Here is a 17,182-nt window from a genome sequence, read left to right as displayed (position 1 = left end):
GCTGTTTACATTCTGGAGAGTTTCGTGTTGAGCTGTGTGGAAGACTGTTACCCTAATTGCCCTCTATGAATCACACTTCCCAGTATCCATGACCTTGTGTAGTTCCCTCCTACATTGACTCTGGGCTTGGCCATGTGGCTTGCCTTGGCCAATAGAACAGAGCACAGATGCTGCCAGTAGAAGCTTGAGAAGTGTTTGCACGTTGGGACTTGTCCTTGTGGAACACTTCCACTACTCTGTGAAGAAGCCGATCTAGTCTCCGAGATAATGACAGACCACATGAAGACAGAAGCCCAGGGGTTCCAGGCTGAAACCAGATTCCAGCTAACCCATATGAGTAAGCCCAGGCAAGACCAGCAGAAAAACCACCAAACCAACCCACAGACTAATGAGAAATATTCTAGTGTTGTTGTTTTAAGCCACTAAGTTTTGCCGTGGTTTGTTATGCAGAAAAAGATAGCTGATATAAAGTTGACAAGATCAGACTAGATTTAGACCTGAGAACTAAACATACGTATTTGGAAGAAATGTTCCTAATATCCAAGAGCGTTAAAATCTTATGTACTTAACCTCACAGACAACCCCAAGCGCCTCTATGTCTCCTCCTCCACGAATTTCCAACATTCCCTTATGAATAAGCTATAGGAATAAAGGGAATATAAAATAAATTTTATGATAATCATTGGGGTTTACCATATATAGGAAGAGAAGACAATAAAATACAATGTTAGGACAAATTTTGGTGCTCAGATTAGAGTTCCTACCGGGACATTCCTTATTTGGTGTTCCCCTCCAGATACAACCTCTACTTATGGGCCAAGAATTGCTAAGTCTCCATATTTCTCTGTTGGTCTCTCATCACAGTGATCTCTGTAATGTTTGATTCAAGTAAGCCTGAGAGTTTCTTAAAGTTAAAGGCAATTGTGCCTGGTTTCTAGGAATTATGAGGCTGTTCTGTGCTTGGGTGAGTGGAATGACTGAGTTGGGTGGCTGTGTATCAGACAACAGAGTCACAGAATTGCACAACAAATTTAGCAGTAGCATATCGACCGGCTCATTCAGCTTGGTAACATCTGGAGAGAGATGATTTCACAAGCCAACAAGGAAGTCAGAAATTTAAGCAAAAAAGAAAAATAGCTGTGGTTGGTCACGGGCCAATTCACCTTCAATGGTTCTCTTAAGTCCAAACGATAAGATAAAGCAATGGTTTTACGATGTCGAGCCCTCTACCATTTTAACTGAAAACCCATGAACTATCACTGTTTCTCTCTTCTTTCTTACACTGGCCCTCCCACCTCACTTCTAAGTAGTACTAAAACATAGCAGTTCTACCCATTAATAACTTTTGCATTTTTCACCTCCTCTCCATTCCTGCTATCCTAATTTAAGGTCTTATTAACACTTTCTTTTAACTGTTCACCCTGCCTGTAGTCTCTCTCCTTGACCATATACTGTTGAATTAATCTTCCTAAAACACAGCACTCTCCACTAAAAACTCTTCCATTGTTAATGAAAAAAAGGCTAAGATTTTGGTCTTGCATTTCTGGTTGACCTCAGTCTAGTCCCAAAGTGCTCCTTTGGCCATGTTATCCCTAACTCCCCTTCATCATGCTCTGTCAGAGCTTTCATGAGGACGTGATACTTCAGATGGGCCTTGAAGGAGGAATCAGACTCAGAAATGTAGAAATAAGAATCAAGGGCTTCTAGGCAAAGAGATTCTAGAAGCAAAGTCTTGGAGGTGGGAAAGACTATTTTATATAAAGAATTGTGATTCTAGTGTGATGATGGGGAGTTAGGGATGATATGCTCACTTAAAAAATCAACTGTTATGTATTCATTTAAAAAAATCCTCTCCATTCTCTTCATTCTTTTGTGTTTGTCGTGGATTTAATTGTGTCCCCCCCAAATATCTGTCAACTTGGCTAAGTCATGATTCCCATTATTATATGATTGTCTACCACTCTGTCATCTGATGTGATTTCCCTATCACTATGGTGTTAATGAGATGAATTAGTGGTGGTTATGTTGATGAGCTCTACAAGGTTAGCTTATGTCTTAAGCCAATCTCCTTTGAGATATAAAGGAGAGAAGCCAGCAGAGAGACAGGGGGACTTCATACCACCAAGAAAGCAGCGCCGGGAGCAGAGCATGTCCTTTGGACCTGGAGTTCCTGCTCAGAGAAGCTCCTAGACCAGGGCAAGATTGATGACAAGGACCTTCCTCCAAAGCTGACACAGAGAAAAAGGCTTCCCCTGGAATTGATGCCCTGAATTTGGACTTCTAGCCTATGAGATCATGAGAAAATAAATTTCTCTTTGTTAAAGCCATTAGCTTGTGCTATTTCTGTTATAGCAGCACTAGATGACTAAGACAGTGTTGTTTCCTGTGTCCCTTCTCATTTTCCTCTTTCTTCTCCTTCTCCTTATGCTTCTTTCCTCAGTCAGAATTTGACATAACAAAATGTTCAGAATCAATTGGTTGTTACGTCAATACCTGCTTATTATACTGAACAGGAGTCACAGGCCGTGCTTTGCTTTCCCCAGAAAGGGCTCGAAGTTTGATGTGTGACCTGCAGGTCTTCTACTGTGCATCCAGAGCAGTGAGCAGAGACCTGGCGTGAAGTCCAGTACACACCACAGCGGCCTTTAACGGGTGCGGTCCTGAAGGTAGCTCTTGTTTAGGAGAGAAATACAGATGGTAGTTCCTTTTCTTTTTACTCATGAATTCAGCAAGGGAAAAGAGCTGGTTAATTTAATGTAGGATAAAAACTGTGTAAGACTGTAAGTCAGGAACTCTTGGTTTCAATTCTGGATGTACCAGTAACTAGCTCTGAGACATTTAACCAGTCAGTGAACCTTCCTGTACCTCCATTTTTTTTCTCAGCTACAAAATGAGGGTCAAATAATGTCTAGATTCTTCCTAGCCCTAAATATTACACGATTTTACTAAATTTAACTGAGGATTTATAAAGATCTAGTGCTCATTCCCAATGAGTGCTGGTGAGTATGATGGTGTAAATTCTATATGGATACAGAACCCTTTCACGAAAGGGCTCGAGGAGTCTGCCATCTTTCATATTGCTCTACTGGTATAGCATGATTTGTACAAATTTCCTCGCCCTTAAAATACTCGCATGCCAATAAAAGTAAACTCTTTGTCTCAAAAAATAGTTTAAGCACTCACAGTTGAGGCCATAAGCTGGTTCTTACTTAGACATGTGCTTAACAGGAAGAGGCAAAGTGGTTTAGCTTTACCCAAGGGTAGAACGAACTTCAACTTGCAGTTAAAAGAAGAGGCTTTGGGCAACTTGTGAATAGATGAAGGAAATGCGTCTTGGCAAGGGCAGGAGTTCTAGGGGCAGAGCTAGAGCTACCTCCAGGAAAGACAAAGAAAGTGACTGAGAACACCTAGACCAGTGAGATGTTTTGGACCATAGAGGATTTCATCATCTTAAGGGCTGGAGGGAACATCTGGGTTTCATAAGCAGCAAGCAGTGAAAGGAGGACACAAGCAAAACTTATATATATACTGGGCATACATATTGAACCAGACACTGTGGTCCTATACATCTTACTGAATTCTCACCACATTAAATGATAGGTTGGTCAGTTAGGCAACTAGCCCAAGGTCATCAGCTATGCAAAGAACTGAAAATCCAGCCAAATATCATAATGGTGCCAACACGCATTTATTTGGGGCTAAATTTGGAAGGTTTGGGAGAACATCTATTCCAGACTGGGTATCAAGACTTACTTAAAGACCAGTACCAAGAAGATGAACATCTAGCCTCATTTATATTTTAGTGAAGAGCAGTGCTGCCATTACTTCTTCTTCAAATTTCTCATAACCGTTCTCTTTGTTTATGGATATACAATTCTTTCTCCAAAGGGTTTAGGGAGTCTGCCATCTTGCATATTGCTGTATTGGTATAGTATGATCTGCTGTTGATTGGCCATAATCGTCTAGTAGAAGCTATACTACATACTGTTGTTAGGTGCCTTCAAGTCATTACTGCATACTGTACAAATATATAAACATATATATTTGTTGATGGTTCAGTGATAGAATTCTTGCCTTCCATGTGAGAGACCTGAGTTCAACTCCCAGCCAATGTACTTCATTGCATGGGCCACTACCCATCTGTCAGTGGAGACTTGCATGTTGCTATGATGCTGGACAGGTTTCAGCAGAGCTTCCAGTCTAAGATGGACTAGGAAGAAAGGCCTCGCAATGTACTTTTTTTTTTTTAACATTTTATTGTGTTTTTGGTGAAAATTTACCCAGGAAATTAGATTCTTATTTAACAATTTCTATACATATTGTTCAGTGACATTGGTTACATTCTTCACAGTGTATCAGCATTCTCATTATTTCCATTTTGGTTGTTCTGTTTCCATTAATATAGCTTCCCTGCCCCCCTCTTGCCTTCTCATCTTTGGTCTAGGGTAAATCTTAACCACCTGGTTTCATCTAGATAATTATTTTGAGAAGCACAGTACTCACGGGTGATATTTATTTTATGGGCCGATCTGTCATTTGGCTGAAAGGTGAGCTCTGGGAGTGGTTTGAGTTCCAAGCTTAAGGAGTATCTCAGGGCAATAGTCTCAGGGGTTCATCTAGTCTCAGTGTATTTTTGAAAATCAGCCAATGAAAACTCTACGGATCACAATGGTCTGATCTGCAACTGATCATGGGGATGGCGCGGGACCAGGCAGTGTTTCATTCCGTTGTGCATGGGGTCGCCACAAGTTGGGTGCGATTAGATGATGGCTAACAAAATCTATGTGTGTGTGTGTGTGTGTGTGTGTGTGTGTGTGTGTGTGTGTTTTAAGTGGTTCTCAACCTTAGCCACACACTAGGATGTTCTGGAATGCTTTGAAAAAATGCTAATATCTATAATCCATTCCATACTAACTAAATAAGAATCTTTTGGGTAAGGGGACAAAGGAGCAAAGGTTTTTGTTTTTTAAACTCCCGAGATGATTTTAATATGTATTTGAGAACTACTGCTGCAGTCACTTGCAGTAAACTCCTTATAAAACGGAAAGTGAATCTGTGTGCTTTGGCAAAGATTGCATGTAAGAGAAATTTAGGAAATTGAAAAACACTTCTGAATCTGGTCCAAGGAAAAGATGAGACTTTGATTTTATTAATATTCGGAGATCTACTCAAAGCTGCCTTGGAAGATCCAAGGATGCCAGAACACTAGAAGGAGCTTGTTTCTGTTCCTTTCTCAAAATTCTGATCAGTGGAAAAAAAAGCACTGGCTATCACAGACTATTCACAGATGTCCCCATATCTCTTCAGGTAGAGGGTTGTCTAATTCCACCCACAAGCCTGAGGTCGGCAAGTCCACTGGGCCACAGGCTGCTTACCCCTGCATTACAGAAACGCAAGAAATGGGTGCCGTCTTATTAGTGACCAGGAGCATGGATTTTGAGGAAATAATTCCAGAAAGGTAACTCATGGAAAAACATGAAAAATGACAGTAATTTAATTGATTCAAAGATGAACGTAAAGACCAATAATTTGTCTTGGTATTTATAAAGATGAAGAAATAAAGGCCAGCATAGAGTCATAGGAGCCCTGGTGGTCCAGTGATTAAGTGCTAGGCTGCTAACCAAAACATCGGCAGTTCAAATCCACCAGCTGCTCCTTGGAACCCTGTGGGGCAGTTCTACTCTGTCCTATAGGGTCGCTATGAGTAGGAACTGACTTGAAGGCAATGGGTTTTTTTGGTTATAGAGTCATAAAGAAATAACAGAAGTTCAGAATCAAATCTAGCGCTGGCAGAAAGCTGATAACATAGTAGACCCTCAATACACTGTTTCTGACTGATAGACTGGCTGAGGTCTATTTTGAGATTTGGTCAGTTTTCAGTAAAGTTTAAATGTTTTCATTCCTTTTCTTTCGCATTTGCCTCACATCACAGTTGAACAAATCTATAACTTACTTCTTTGAGTTAAGGGTTAAAAGCAGTGGTTGAGATTTCTGGTACTCATAATAAAATATGACAGGAGAAATGTTATTGGTGTTTATCCTATTTTCTTTTATAAAGGAAAAATCTAAAGGTGACTTTCATTTTCTGTAGAACGTAAACACAAATTTTAATTCATGAAAAGTGGCAAGTTGCATCTCTGGCCTTTCTGTCAGCACTAAGACTGCTGTGTGCTTGGCACTCCCACAGGGTTGGTATTAGGAAGACGATAAGGCTGAGGGATATTCACATCAGATGATCCTGGGCCGCGAAAGCTGGCAAGCACTTTAGTCTTAACGTTTTTTGTCCAAGAGGAAGGGTGGGCACCAGAGGTTTTCAGCAACCAGATGATGGATCTGAGTTAACGTTTGAAAAGATGAATTTGACAAGTCGATTCAGAAATGTCTGACCTGGAGAGCCTAGAGCAGAGTTTCTGAGCTCATGATGTGTAACCCCATCTCTGACCCAATCACCTGGAGTGCTCGTTCAAAATGCAGATCCCTAGGCCCCTCAGATATTGTGTTTCTTAGGTTTGAAGTGTTTAAATAAGTTACCTAGGTAATTTTCCTGTACACTAAAGCTAGCTAAAACTGTCCTAGAAACAAGACCAGTTAGGAGGTATATTTAGTTGTACAGGGCCATGCCACGTGACTGTACCCGACAGCCCTGGGAAGCAGCATTCCTAAGCAACATTCTAATGTAGGCTTTTAAAAAATTTTTTATGGTGTTCATCACTACAAATAAATGACAAATAAATAATAGTAAGTAAATATTCAGCTCTTCTCTTTATGTACTGGCAGTGGGCAGAGGAAGTACTCCTGAACAATGTGCTGATGACACCCATCTTACAGGTCTGAACTGCCAATATCCGGTGTGCAGTAGGTGGTCAGTGCTGTCTCCGGCTAAGGCCTGGTTGCCTAGGTAACACACTGTATACACAGTGTTGCCAGCAGGTGAGTCAGCAATCCTCCCTACATTCCTGTGACAACACATCCTAGATCACGGAGTAAAGAAATGTTTTCTACTGAGACCTACTGGCCCAAAAGGAGGGAAAAAGTAACTGGAGCCCACATAAGGAGGTAACAGTTTCTTTAAGAGCAATAGAAACCATTCTAATGGCCTATTTGGGAAACGCTGGTGGCATAGTGGTTAAGTGCTATGGCTGCTAACCGAAAGGTCGGCAGTTTGAATCCACCAGGTACTCCTTGGGAACTCTATGGGGCAGTTCTTCTCCATCCTATAGGGTCTCTATGAGTCGGAATCGGCTCGACGGCAATAGTGTTTTTTTTTTTTAATGGCCTATTTTGGAAATTAAGGAAGCAATGTATGTTTTCCATTCCACACTATGTCAATTGAAAAAGAAAATACTAGGAGATGGGACAGGGATCCAAAACGGAAGGTGGTACAGCAGAGAGGAGACAAAGAGAAGAGAATGGAGAAAAAACACTACTGAAATAAGAGGAGAGGAAGAGAGGTAGTTACAAGCACAGGAGAGAGATACATGACAAAATGGATAGAAAGGAGACAACAAAAGAGAGACTGGGTCCCAGGTTGAGAGAATGGTTGCACTATTTTGTACAGTCTGCATTCATTTGGGCTATTAACATGCCTTCAACCAACATTTATTGAATACCTACCGTATGCCTAGGTATTGAGTAGATTCAATCTTGCACAGGACATATTCCTTGTCACCAGGGGGTTTATGACTTCAAAGGGAGCATAAAATATACACATCTCTATTCTACATGGCAGCAGTGCTACACTGCAGGTGGTAGCAGGGACCCTGGCTGTCTACTTGCTGCCATTCCCCAGTGTCAATACTGGGCCTGGCACCCAATAGGTGTCCACTAAATGTTTCTTGGGTGTGTAAAGTGCTAAATTGTGATACACTTATGGCTGGGGAGAGGAGAGTCAGAAAAAGTTTCCTGAAGTTTGAAGTACGAAGGACAGCTGGTGTTTTCATAAGCAATGTTGTGGGACAAGACGTTTTAGACAAAGGGCACAGTGTGAAGCTGCAGCACTTACGTATGTTTAGGGCCTGGAAAATGCCAAATTACCTGAATGTAGGGTTAAGCGCTTGACTACTAGCTGAAAGTTTGGTGGTTCGAACTGACACAGAGATACCTTAGAAGAAAGGCCTGGTAATCTGCTTCTGAAAGATCACAGCCTTGAAAACCCTATGAAGCAGTTCTACTCTGTACACATGGGGTTGCCATGAATTGAAATTGACTTGATTGCAAGTAACAACAACAACAGGGTTGGTGTCAGGAAGACGATCAGGCTGAAGGACGTTCGTGTCAGATGGCCCGGGTCCTTGAAAGGTGGCCGGTGCTTTAGTCTTCATTCTTTGTGCGGGAGGAAGGGTGGGCACCAGAGATTTTCAACAACCAGATGATGGATCTGAGTCAATGTTTGAAAAGATAAATCTGACAAGTCTATTCAGAAGTGTCTGACCTGGAGAGCCTAGAGCAGAGTTTCTGAGCATGATGTGTAGCCCTGTCTCTGATGCTGGAGTCACCTGGAGTGCTTGTTCAAAATACAGAACCCTGGGCCCCTCAGATATTGTATTTTTTAGGTTTGAAGTGTTTAAATAAGCTACTTAGGTAAGTTTCCTGTACACTAAAGCTAGCTAAAGCTGTCTTAGGAACAAGACCAGGTAGAGGTATATTAGTTATCTATTGCTGTGTAACAACTTACCCCAAAATGTAGTGGCTTAATACAAAAAAAACTTCATCATCGCAAAGTTCACAGGTCAGGAATTCAAGAGTGGCTTTGTTGGGAGGTCTAGCTCAGGGTCTCTCATGAGTTTGCAATCCAGCCGTAGGCCAATGCTGCAGTTATCTGAAGACTTGAGTAGGGCTGAAGGACCCTCTTCCAAGCTCACTCATGTGGCTGTTGGCAGGAGCCCTTGGTTCCTCTCTGTATGGGCTTCTCCATAGGGTTGCCCATGATGTGGCAACTAGCTTCCCTCAGGGCAATTGCATACAGAGAGAGAGAGAGAGAGAGAGAGAGAGAGAGAGAGAGAGAGAGAGAGAGGGGAGAGAGAGGTAGAGGGAGAGGGAGAGGGAGAGGGAGAGGGAGAGGGAGGGAGGGAGGGAGAGAGAGGAAGAAAGAGACGATACAAGGTCTTTTATAACCTAATATCAGAAGTGGCATACCTCGTTGTATTGGTTACACAGACCAGCCCTGGTATAATGTGGGAGGGAACTACACAACGATGTGAATAAGGGTGTGAATATCAGGAGATAGGGATCTTTGATGCTAACTTGGAATCTGGCTACCACTGGAGGTGATAAGAACCTGAAATTATAGTATGTAGTGTGTAATAGGAGCCTCAGTGGTGCAGTGGTTAAGAGCTTGGCTGCTAACCAAAAGGTCAGTAGTTTGAGTCCACCAGTCATTCCTTGGAAACCCTATGGGGCAGTTCTACTCTGTTCTATACGGTCACCATCGGTTAGGTTTTTGGTAGTGTGTAATAAAGGAGCCCTGGTGGCACAGTTGTTAAGTGCTTGGCTTCTAACCAAAAGGTTGGCGGTTTGAACCCACCAGCCTCTCTGAGGGAGAAAGATGTGGCAGTCTGCTTCTGTAAGATTACAACCTTGGAAACCCCTGGGACAGTTCTACTCTGTCCTGTAGGGTCACTATGAGTTGGAATCGACTTGATGGCAACGGGGTTTGGTTTTTTTGGTTTAGTGTGGAATAGTATGAGTTAACATGTTTGAACACTTACTACCTGCCAGGAACTGTTGTTAGCACTTTACATGTATTATCACTCTCTCAGCAATTCAATAAAATTGGTACTGCTATTATCCCAATGGGTAAACTGAGGTAAGACTGGTAGCAAAGGGAGTTATTATAAGGAAAGACTTGTCAGGACATGAAGAAAAACTTAGTGGAGGAAGTTAACTGGTTGTAACCAGTGTCCTACTGGTTGATGAACCACCCTTTAAAAAACTTCAAAACCTTAACTTTTAGGATTCTTTTTGAGCTGGCCACATCAGCTAACCATTGGCAAATCACACTCCAGCCTAAACTCCCCCACAGGCCATTTAGTTAATAAGCAGTGGAAACAGAACCAAACCAGACCAGAAATTCTCCCCAAATAGGATTCCTAGAATGGGTTTCTAAATAGCTGGGTCATGTTTTCCTGACGATACCCAGGATTTGATCTCTGCCCATCCACCCATCTGCCCCTGCTCAACTTTGAGAATTTTCTTCAGTCTGGAGACGCTAGACATGAGGAACAGTTTTATTTTTGAACCCAGCAAGCCTGGCTCATGAATACATTATAGGGAAAGAGTAATTAAATGTTCACTGTGTATTATATCTCTTCCCAACACACCTGCAGGCTAGGGTTCATCAAAGCAGGCGGTTTTACTCCACACACGTTTAATGCTCCTCTGCAATGCAAAAATGCCCTCTAATCATTCCCCTCTGCTTCTGCTGAACTTTCCTCCAAAATTCCCTTTTCGGGTCGTCAGTCACCTCTTCGCTAGTGCCCTCATGCACCACCCTGACCTGTTCTCGCTGCATTTGCAAGATTCCTTTGCTTTCTTTCCTTTTCTCCAGTTTTATTTCGTCTCCATTTCTCTCGTTTTCAGGCTCCATCCTTCCAGCCTTTCTGTTTCTGGAGCCTATCCTACAAAGCCACACCTGTACTTAACAGTGACTGAGCGTTCGATAATTTAAGGTCAACAAAAGAAAAAGAAAGGAAAAAAAAGAAAAAAAAAAAAGCTCCGTAGACACAAGAACAGAACCCTGCGGGACCGGTCAGTGTAACTGTGTAACTGAGAAGGGCCTGCTGGGCTGCTGCAGACTCCTCCTTGCTAGAAACCCTGAGCTCTCTGGTGAAGTGGCCAGGCCTGCTGATATTTAATAAGTTCCTCAGGACAGGAGAGAGAGTTCGGCTAGCCATCACAGACTGCAGATACCACCTCCAATTAACTGAGAGTGAGAGCGTGAAGGGACCCCCACAGCAGCTCGGGGTCAGCTCGCAGGACAAGCACCGCCTGGGATACAACAGGCAGCCAAGCCTCGCCGACAGCTGGCACTGGAGCCTCTCCAGGCGCCCGGGTAGGGCCGTGAGCGCCCAGTCAGTCACCCGGGCATGTGGGCCGCGGGTGGGGCGGCGCAGGCGGCCCAGGGCTGAGGGATGCTGTTTGCCAGCATCACCGCCTGAGTGTTTGTCCAGCCAGCCTGTACTGCTCCCGGGCGCCTTTGCCTTTCCCTCCCGCCCTTCCCGACAACTTCTGGCTCCCAACTAGACGTGGCAGCTGCTGTGGTCATCCTACCCAAGCGATCCCAGAGCCCTGCACAGGTAGATGCTGGGGGTGGGAGAGACCGGAAAGGGGAGGCCTGGGAGAAGAGTGTGTGTATGTGTGTGGGTGGGGAGGGTGTTCTCGAGGGGGACAGTGGAAGGCGCAGGGACCGAGAGGAGGTGGGGCTGCGAGGGGAGGGCGGGCCAGGCGAGGCCTCCGTCCCGGCCGCGCGCCCTCCTCCTCCGTCCCCTTCCGTCCCGCCCTGGGCGCGCTCAGGTGTGGGGTTGAGCCTGCGAGCGCGGCTGCGGCAGCAGGCGGCCGGTGTCCGATGTCGGGTGTCGGGTGACTGGAGCCGCCGGCTGGGTGAGCAGCGGCCCCCGAGGGCAGAGGGTCTGTTGTCCTAGGGGTGAAGCTGGAGGGGGAGGCCTTCGGGGAAGTTCTGGGGATCCTGGCGGTGATACGTATACTCGAGGGGTGTGTGCGCACACAAGGCGTGATTACGCAGGGGGCGCTGGCAGGGCGCCTCGGGGTGGCCGGCGTGGGAGGGTCTGGTGCTCGCTAGTTTTCGGACTCCAGCCGTACAACGTTGCGGAGGAGCCACGTCTCTCTCTGTCTCCGCTCTAGTTCTGGCTCGCCCGCCGACCTCACGACGTCCGCCCCCACGTCTGTGCGGACAGCGTGGATAGCACCATATTGACTGTCTCCTCAAGGAGATTTTCTAAAAGAGTGCGGGAACACTGTTTCTGCCGGCGCCGCGCTGGGCAGTGGTTCCCCGGCGCCGCCAGTGGGATCGGAGCGCGGCGGGCCAGGCGCTGCCAGTGCGCGCCGCCTCTCTCGGCTCGGTGGGCCACAGGCCGCCAGGTTGGAAGGCAGAGCTAGGCACGTTGCCAGTCTGCTCGGTGATGACCTTCCTCAACCAGGTGGGCATCACTGCCCGCTCCAGCCCCCCTCCTGCCCTTGGGGTTCACGCGCACGTCTGAAGAGAGGTGGGAGGGGAATTGGGAGACGCAGTGAGAAGTCACGGTTTGTAGGTTTTCTCAGCGTTCTGTCTCCTTGACCAGGGGTCGCAAGGCAGAAGCAACCTCTGTTGCTCTGCACATCTCTGTTTCTAAACTTAGATTCTCCTCACCTCACAAAAGCCTGTTACAGTTATTGGATACAGTTATTTTAAAAAGTGAATAAAATACGTGGAAGGCATAATGTGGGCATAGATTTGTCGTAAGAGTAGAATTCTCTAGGTAAACCTTTGTATTACAGTAAATCCAAATTTCCAAAGAATGGTATATGCTTATAAAACAACTTCCCGAATTGCTGTCCTCTCTGGTAATTCATTTTGTCCTCAAAAGCAGCCCCTTTGCAGATTGAACAAGATAAGGAAAGTTGGAAAACATGATTGGCTGTTTTCAAAGAATTAGAAGTTAAAATTCTATTTTAACATTAAAATTGTATTACTCGAACCACAGTATTTTTATAATTTAGGCTGTTTCAGCCTTTTGGGGGGGGGAGTGGCGGGATCAGAGTCATTAAAAACATAATTATTGTTTTATAGAACAGTAGCTGTGGAAGATGTGAGAATCCGATTAAATCTGTGGACATGTTGGAAAACTTAACCCTTTGGAAATTGGTTGTTGGAATGCATAGCTTGTTGCTTTTCTTTTCTTTCTTTTAAAACAAGTGCAGTACAAGAAAAAAACCAAGTTAACTGAACTTTTCTTTTTATTGGTCTTGAATAACTAGGAGTTTGGTGCACTTAACAGACCGGGAGAAATCATTTGACTTTGAATCATATCAGGGAGTGAAAGTGGGAAAACCCTGGTTAATTAATTTCCTCATTTTTATTTCCTCTAGCCTGGCTCCACTTGTCTCCATAGCTTCATACTAGATTATATAACATGTTGTTGTTAGGTGCCATTGAGTCCGTTCTGACTCATAGCCAGCCTACGTACAACAGAACAAAACACTGCCTGGTCCTGAGCCATCCTCACAATCATTGTTATGCTTGAGCCCATCATTGCAGCCACTGTGTCAATCCATCTCATTGAGGGTCTTCCTCTTTTTCACTGACCCTCTACTTTACCAAGCATGTTGTCCTTCTCCAGGGACTGGCCTCTCCTGATAACATATCCAAAGTATGTGAGATGAAGTCTCCCCATCCTCGCTTCCAAGCAGCACTCGGGCTATATTTCTTCCAAGACAGACTTGTTTGTTTTTCCGGCAGTCTATGGTATATTCAGTATTCTTTGTCAACACCATAATTTCAAAGCCATCAGTTCTTCTTTGGTCTTCCTTATTCATTGTCCAGCTTTTGCATGCATCTGAGGCGATTGAAAATATCATGGTTTGGGTCAGGCACACCTTAGTCCTCAAAGTGACATCTTTGCTTTTTAACACTTTAAAGAGTTTTTTGTAGCCAATTTGCCCAATGCAATATGTCTTTTGATTTCCTGATTCCTGCTTCCATGGGCGTTGATTGTGGATCCAAGTAAAATGAAATCCTTGACAACTTCAATCTTTTCTCCGTTTATCATGATGTTGCTGATTGGTCCAGTTGTGAGGAGTTTTGTTTTCTTTAAGTACAGATGTAATCCATACTGAAGGCTGCAGTCTCTGATCTTTATCAGTAAGTGCTTCAAGTCCTCTTCACTTTCAGCAAGCAAGGTTGTGTCACCTGCATATCACAAGTTGTTAATAGGTCTTCCTGTAATCCTGATGCCTCATTCTTCTTCATATATTCCAGCTTCTCGGATTATTTGCTTAGCATACAGATTGAATAAGTATGGTGAAAGGGTACAACCCTGATACATACCTTTCTTGATTTGAAACCATGCAGTATCCCCTTGCTCTGTTCAGATGACTGCCTCTCGGTCTATGTACAGGTTCCGCATGAGCACAATTAAGTGCTCTGGAATTCCCATTCTTCGCATTGTTATCCATAATTTGTTATGATCCACACAGTCGAATGCCTTTGCATAGTCAATAAAACACAGGTAAACATCTTTCTGGTATTCTGTGCTTTCAGACAAGATCCATCTGACATCTGCAGTGATACTCCTTGTTCCACATCCTCTTCTGAATCTGGCTTGAATTTCTGGCAGTTCCCTCTTGTACTGCTGCAACCACTTTTGAATGATCTTCAGCAAAAATATCAATAACCACTAATGAACTTTAATGCTAGAAATGTGTGTTTGCTACAAAAGGCAACACAAAATAAAAGAAAAGCTCCATAAGGGAGCTTGAGCATCTCATCACAAAGGTGTGGTGAAACTTTTCACACATGTGAGTGGCTCTGCCATTTGTGCTGCTCTTAATGGTTATTCGGGAGGAGAAAATGAGACTCTTAAGTGTCCAGAGAATTAAGTGGGCAAATAGCATCCACACCGCGACTAGCATTACGGTTCCCTGCTGTCTTTCCTGGGGTGGAGTGTTTTCAATACCTGGCCATCCTGAAGCTGTGTACAGTTGATCATGGTGAGACTTCTGCCCCTGAGAGGCACTCTGGGTCATGTACCTTTAGTTTAGCATTTCTTTTGCTACAGGAATGTCTGGTCTTCATTCTGAAATTTCAGATGTGGTACCACATTCTGATGTTTTGTTTCTGAACTCACAAACTCACAAAAAGGCTTCTGTGTGGGAGAGTACCATAGAGCAGACTCTAGGGCAAGACTGCCCGGTTCTGCCACTTTTCAGCTTCTGACCTTCTGTGCCTCTCTTCCTCATCTGTGAAATGGGCATAGTGATGGACCTAATGCAAAGGATATTGTGAAAATTAAATGAGTTAATAATACATGCGAAGTGCTTAAGATAGTGCCTGGTACAATAAATGTTATTATCAGGAGTTCTCTGGGTGGTCGGGGATGGAGGGTGGTGAGGATGAAGTTGGCATTTTCAGGGTTTTAGTTTTAGGATTTACCACTCTATCACTGTTTCTAGGATTCACTCTCTTAAAAAAAAATGGGGAGCAGAGCAGAAGCCTCAAGCCTTGCTGGGCAGCTCATTTTCCACCATGTTTTATTTCTGTGAAAGTCAACCATTGGAGTCATAGAATGTGCCTGTGAACATAAGGACATTTACTGGAATGTCAGGGAGTCTTTGGCTTTGGTTACTTACCACTTCATTTCGGAGAATTGGAGTCAAGTGGTTAAGGAGCCAAATTCTTCCTGTGGTTGAGGACCATCATCTACAGAAAATAAATAGCTCAGCCTCTGGAAGCCTCTCATTTAGTATGGATTTACTTTGCCCCGCCTTTTTGGAAGGTGTTAGAACCAAAAAGTAAATAAAGCATGCTTCAGTTCTGTGCCTGTTGGAGCCATTGAGGGTCACCACAAAGTGAAAGACAAAATTAGAAAGGGACACTGGGAGGGAGTTGCTTGGGTAAGCTAGAATTGGTGACACTGCTATAATTCTTTTTTAATTTTTAAATTTTTTTCTATTAGTATTTTATTCTGCTTGAGTCTCTTGATGTGGGAAATTAAAGGCTGCAGTTAGCAAGGATAGTTTCAGCCTCCGTGAAGGTCTCTGCTACCCAATGAATCATTAGTGAATCTACCTGCTATATTTGCAGAGAGCTCCTTGGTACCTGAGCTATTTGAGCATGCTTATCTCAAAAGCCTGGGTGTAAGTGAAGGAATAGCTTTGCAAAGAAGAGGACTGAGGAAGCTGAAGGGGACTCCCAGATGGTGAGAGGAGCATTACAAATTAGCTGTATGAAGTAAAGGAAATAGGAGTCAAAACTATAGGCATGCCTCGTTTAACATCCACAATAATAAAAAAAAAAATCAAACTTGTTGCTGTTGACTTGATTTCCGACTCATAACATCCACAATACATTCTGTGAAATAGTTATGTGATTTGAATGTTGTGTGAACACCTGGATCTACAGGGCATGGGGCTCCCTGGCGCACGCTGCTGTGGGGTCTGTGGCCTGGGCAGCTCCCCCTGTGGACACCTCAGGTGAGTGCTCAGCCAGTTTGGCACGCGGCCCCACAACCCCGTGAAGGTCACGGTGGGGAGGCTCCAACGAGGGCGGGGCAGCAGGGGAAGTGGTCTGGGCGACGCTGCGCCTCCGCCCCAGCTGGTCCTGTGATGCCTGTAGACCTTGGGCGCATAGGAGCAGGATCTGGAGACCACTCCTCCCCGCGGCAGTGGCGCCTGTTCTCGCAGGTGGGGGGCGGCGGGGTGGGCTTGCTACACAGGGCGAGCGGCAGACCAAGGGCTGGCGTACCGGAGTGGGACATTCTCCAAATGGATGTTATGTGGCGCATGTCCGTACTGTGGCCGTGGTGTGGCTAAGTGACTAGTCTGAAGTTTAAGAATGTTTGAACTTAGTGTGGAGAGACAAAATATTTGAGAGGGGCGTGGCTAGATGGTGAGATTATTGAAGCATTGTGAACACCAAATTATTAGCCCACTTCTTAGAAGTTATGTGATCCTGCAAAGTCACAGCAAGTTAGCTTTTGTGTATGTCCTATTATATGTGAAACAAATTAAGAGTTTTTTTTCAAAATGGAAACATATATAATTTCTTTCTGATTATAAAAATATGTAGTTATACTGTTAAAAAAAAATCAGCCAAATAGAAATGTGTAAAGTGTAATGAAACATAAGTGGAATTGTCCCCTCCCTCCTTTCTTAGAACCACTGTTAAATCACTTGTGCATACACAAGTCCATTGTTTCTTTTGAAAGGAGCCATCTTATAAACTCTTCTTTTAAAGCAAGGATCCTTCGTAATGAACTTGGTCACCTCTTTGTTCCTCTGGTTTATCTGGTCTGTAAATTTAGATTTTATTAAATTAGGTTATCTGGAAGAGGTACACCTAAAACCTGGTGACCTTCCAGAATGTACGTAGGTGTTCTGGCCTGCACCTGCCTGCATTGTTTTCATGGCCCTGGTAGGTTTTCTGGAAATTACACTGTCCTTTGTGAAGATGTACATAAACCAAAACCAA

Source organism: Trichechus manatus, unplaced genomic scaffold (assembly GCF_000243295.1).
Source record: "Trichechus manatus latirostris isolate Lorelei unplaced genomic scaffold, TriManLat1.0 scaffold00090, whole genome shotgun sequence".
Taxonomy (NCBI): domain Eukaryota; kingdom Metazoa; phylum Chordata; class Mammalia; order Sirenia; family Trichechidae; genus Trichechus; species Trichechus manatus.
Note: the sequence above shows the minus strand (reverse complement) of the source record.